Source organism: Hordeum vulgare, chromosome 3H, assembly GCF_904849725.1.
Source record: "Hordeum vulgare subsp. vulgare chromosome 3H, MorexV3_pseudomolecules_assembly, whole genome shotgun sequence".
Lineage (NCBI taxonomy): Eukaryota > Viridiplantae > Streptophyta > Magnoliopsida > Poales > Poaceae > Hordeum > Hordeum vulgare.
The window spans coordinates 135,458,028-135,462,972 of NC_058520.1; the positions used below are offsets into that span (position 1 = coordinate 135,458,028).

Genomic DNA, 4,945 nt, shown 5'->3' on the forward strand with positions numbered 1-4,945 from the left:
TTCTCTGTCCGTGAATTCACCGATCTGCCCGGACGCATCTTGGTAGGGCAGGTTCATTGTACCAGGATATTCGTTTACCTAGTATTCTATACGAGTACAAGTGTTTAGGCTCTTACGAGTTGTATGAAACTACTAATGGCCACCACTCCACCGCCGCCGCCGACCCCCCGCACCCTCCCCTGCTCCACCGCCGCTGACGACCCCCCGCACCCTCCCCCGCTCCACCGCTGCCGACGACCCCCCGCACCCTCCCCCGTGCCACCGCTACCGACGACCCCCCGCACCCTCCCCTGTCTCCTCGCTCGGTTTCCCCGAACGGAATCGACCGAGCACACCACCCACCCCCTCCCTCCCCCCGAGCGCCATTGCTATTCCAAAAAAAATAATATTACTAATGGCGCACCTCTCTGGTGTGCGTCATTGCTATCCAAAAAAAATTACTAATGGCGCATCTCTCTGGGATGCGCCATTGCTATATAAAAAAGATTACTAATGACGCACTGCATGAGGATGCGCCATTGCTATAAAAAAAATTCTAATGACGCAGCCGGAGCGGTGCGCCATTGCTAACCGGCAGTGCATCTCCTCTCCCAAATCCAACCGGCCACTCTCTCTCCCGTGCCCACTCCCTCTCTCTCCACCCGGATCCCGTCCCCCAGATCCACCCGCTCCGCTGTGCCTGCGCGCAGCTAGCGCGCAGCTAGCGCGCAGCCCCGGATCCCGTCCCCCAGATCCGCCCCGCCTCTCCGGCCCAAGCTCTCCAAGAGGAGGAGGAGGATCATCCGTCCTCGGGCAGAGAGATGGAGGGCCTGGCGCAGTGGGCCGCGCTGCTGCGGGAGTCGCTGGGCCAGAGCCAGGCGGCCACAGACGCCGTCGTCTCCATCCTCGGCTCCTTCGACAGCCGCCTTTCCGCGCTGACAGCCGCCTCTCCCACTCCTCCGTCCACTGGAACTTGAACCGGAAGCAACCGCCACTCACCAGGTTAGCTGTTCTCGTCTGCTCTGCCCGCGCACTGCAGGTAGTTGCGTTTATTCCCGCCAGCACCATCTTCCTTCCGCCGCGACCTTCCTAGCTAGATCCAGCACCCAGTTGCCTACCGCGTGCACGCACACTTCTTTGCGTCCAGTGGAATAAATTAAGTCAATAATGGCCACCATACTATACATCAAGATACGAGCTTGAGCTTGAAACGAATAAAGTTGGGTCTTGTGGGATTATTGTTTTAGCTTGCGCTTGAGTTTGAGACGAATACAATACAATACATCAAGGGTCGGAGCATAGTCTTTGTTTTACTCTTGGATTTGCAATTAGTTCCGTTGAGCAGATCCAGTGGACGGTGGTGACAATGTGTAGATGGACATACACATCCTCGGCTCAAGCATATCGCTACCTCGTCCGGCCTGATCACTTGTTCAGGTATGCCACAACTGAGGCTCCTTCAGTTCTCTACCAGTTTATCAGTAGAGGCTCCTTAGGTACTAAAGGTGCACATTCGCTTGCTTATCCAGCAGCCAAACCAATTTTGATTCTGGCCTTCCATCAGCACCAGGCATAGCGGCACAGGTACCCAGTGGTTGTTAATTAGGACTCACAGACTTGAGCCTTGTGCAACCTTGCACGCTACTCAGTTTTTTTCTTTTTGTGAAATAGTAAAATCTTACTCTACATGTTAGAACAACTGTTAATTAACTAGAGCCTAACGAATCAAAACACACATTGTAATATTTTTTTTAAGAAAACCAGCGAGCCTCTCCCCGATACATACAGAGTATTCTCTCGGACGATAGGAGTAGTTTGTATTATTATTGATAGGTATTGGTTTATTTGAAGATGATGACAGCCCCTTGTCCTTGTTTTTTTTCTTTTCAACCTGTGTGACAAGAAGTGCTGTTTATAATAATAAAGAAACAGTAACTTGCAGAAGATATTTCTCACTGAGCTTATGGAGGCAATTGCGTCTCGTCTCATGCTATATTGTGGCAATGGATAGGATATAGCGCTTTCAGGGTACTTATCAGTTATCAATGTTTAGAAATCTTCTTCTGTTCCTGTCAGAGATAACATATCGCTTCATGGATTGGTGCTTGTTCTGTTTGCTGACACTTGGATGCTCATAACTTGGTTTCTCGAGCTACGAATTTATCACTTGTATCACATTTCTATCACATGTTAAACTGATGGTTTTGCTACAACCCTCCATTCAAATCAATAAAACCGTTGGCATTGCACTTTGCTTGTAGAGTATAGAGTAGATACCAAACGATGTGCTTAGAAAGTACGATACATATCTTCTTTTATTTATTTTTCTATCCTGATTTTACCATGTTCCATACCATTGGACCGCCTTTTCCAGTATCTCTAGAGCTAATCATTCCTGCAGTTTCATTGTCTTGCAGTTTTAGTTTGTTTTCATCTCTTTACTCAACGCTGTTTCTTTTGGCGTAATGCAGTGGGATTGTTAACCTGTCTTTGTATGCTCCGAAACGGGCTTAGGACTTCATCCATTCTGCTGCGTTTATCAGGGCATCTGTCGATGGGAGACTAGTATTTCTACTGACTAGTACCAATCTTAACCCTTAATTTTCAGCTTACATTGTGTTGTCCCCCCTTTCATAGATTCCGTTCATGTAGTTTATGAAAAAAAGGAAATTGTAAATCCTAGTTTCAACTGCTGATCGATCTACACTTGTGCACTGTAGGTAAACTCCTTGCAAATTGGGAGATTCTGTGTGCTCTTCGGGCTCCTCGCTCTTCGCTTTCCCGGAAGCATGATATACTAATCCTGAGGACTAAAGAAGTTGAGAAATATAGTGCCATCTCTGGTGGTTTACCTTGCTCAATATATGTGTTAGTATTGAAAGTTGTACATATGAGCAAACCGAGTTTTGTTGAGCTTTGCATTATGCTTTATACCACCCATTAAATATAAAATGTGCCTGCAATGCAAGACATTTTTGTGTATATACGTTTTCTTGTTGCCGGATAGTTCAAATCTTGGCTTTGCTGGATATCTATCTTTGATGTGTTGGAACATTCTGATCTCAATAATCTGTAGGATCCATCATATATTGTTTGTTGTAAATTTGCTAGTTCTATTCCTACTAATGTGTGTGCCGCAAGCAAATCAAATTTACATAACTTTTTCATGTAGATTTGCAAAGCTGGCTAAATGCCTTTGTTTCATTGTCATTTCGTGTGTAAATTTTGTTCATGACCACTTTGGACCATCTTCTCAAATAGCTCTGCTCTAGAAATAACCTATAACCCTTTCATTTGCTTAGCTCCCGAGTAGAATTTACAGGTTTGACTGAATTGTGGAGAGGAATGGCGATTCGTTGCTGGTGCAGAGTCAGCAGTTCTTGGAGAAGGTTGCCAAGACGGTCTCCTTCCTCGCGCAGCCTGAAGGCTCATTCATGCTGTTGCTCACAGGTAATTCAGTTATGATGCATCTGTTCTAATACTTTTATGGAATTATATATAGGGGCTGCTGATTGTGTGCGTTTACTAGTTAGATTTTGTTTGCAATCAAGGGTGAACACTGTGATCGTAGTATCATCTCCATGATTGGAAAGTTTGTGCCTATACCATTGCTTGTTTCCTTCAGGCTTAAACATTTGGTATCACATCTCATTAGAGCGAGCGTGTGACCTATGTAGCTGGGATTACTTTGGATTCAGCGCAACATCGGCAGCTTATATTTATAATTTGGAACCAAACATCATGTGCTTATTCTTGTATGTGAATGTTCTCTTGAAAATCTTAGTTGTATTCATTGGAGCTTATGTGTATATATATCTCTCTCTGTGTGTGTGTAGTCGTGACTAGTTGACAATTTAAGTATCTTGATACCTCGTAAATTTTGTAACAAACATTGCTAGTGTTGTTATGTTAGAAGTCAATATGTATCAAAATTTGTAATTCTGAATCATCTGTTTTCTTTCTCTAACACTTTTGATTCATGCTTCTTTTGCCAAGGGAAGTTCAAAAGGACAGCGCGCTTGAGCTCCTAAACATGCGCCCCTTCTACTTCGTTTACTTATGTGGCGTGAAGACATAAACAAACCTTTGGAGCCATAGTTGTCTTTTTGTCATCTAAAATAATAATGGTAACATATTAATACAAACAAAATAATATTCTAGCTCAAAAAATTGTATGTGAATAATGAATGGATGCTATGGAACTATATTTGTTATGGAGCTATGTATGTATGGATGCTATGGAACTATATGTATATATGGATGTTATGGAATTTTGGATGTATGGATGCTATGGAGTTTTGATATATGGATCATGAAATTTGTTATGCAACTTTGCATATATGTTATGTGTTGTGGATCAGTAAAATTATTGGGCACATATTATGTATTATATATTTGATATATATGTTATGTGCTGTTGAATTTGTGGTTTTGAAACAAAACATATATATGCTAGAATACCATATACTAATGAAGCACCATGGGCTATACTAATGGCACACCTGGGAGGCATACTAATGGCGCACCTCGGAGGCATACTAATGGCGCACCTGAGAGGATTACTAATGGCGCACCTGGGAGGCATACTAATGGCGCACCTGAGAGGCATACTAATGGCGCACCTGGGAGGCATACTAATGGCGCACCGTGAGCAATACTAATGGCGCACTACCTGGTGCGCCATTAGTATATCAGATACTAATGGCGCACTTGTGGTGCGCCATTAGTAAAAAAATCTAATGGCGTGATGCTAGTGGCGCATCTATAGTGCGCCATTAGTAACAAAAATAGGTGCGCCATTAGCAAGCCTTTTCCTAGTAGTGTTAGTCACATTGCTTGCAAGGCTTGTGTGTGATGCTGTATTACCGAGTGGTCCCCGAGATACCTCTCCGTCACACGGAGTGACAAATCCCAGTCTTGATCCATACTAACTCAACAGACACCTTCAGAGATACCTGTAGAGCAC

At 44.1% G+C, this 4,945-nt stretch overlaps 1 long non-coding RNA gene across 2 annotated transcripts; it reads left to right on the forward strand.

Moving 5' to 3' along the window:
* The first annotated feature begins 573 nt into the window (after nucleotides 1-573).
* On the forward strand, nucleotides 574-4,234 carry LOC123443259. 2 transcript variants are annotated; one of them, XR_006630595.1, is made up of 3 exons: nucleotides 574-2,560; nucleotides 2,700-3,429; nucleotides 3,976-4,234. It is a non-coding gene; the product is annotated as an uncharacterized LOC123443259 (long non-coding RNA). The 2 variants fall into 2 exon arrangements; XR_006630596.1 differs by having other exon boundaries at nucleotides 3,981-4,234.
* Nucleotides 4,235-4,945: the final 711 nt, after the last annotated feature.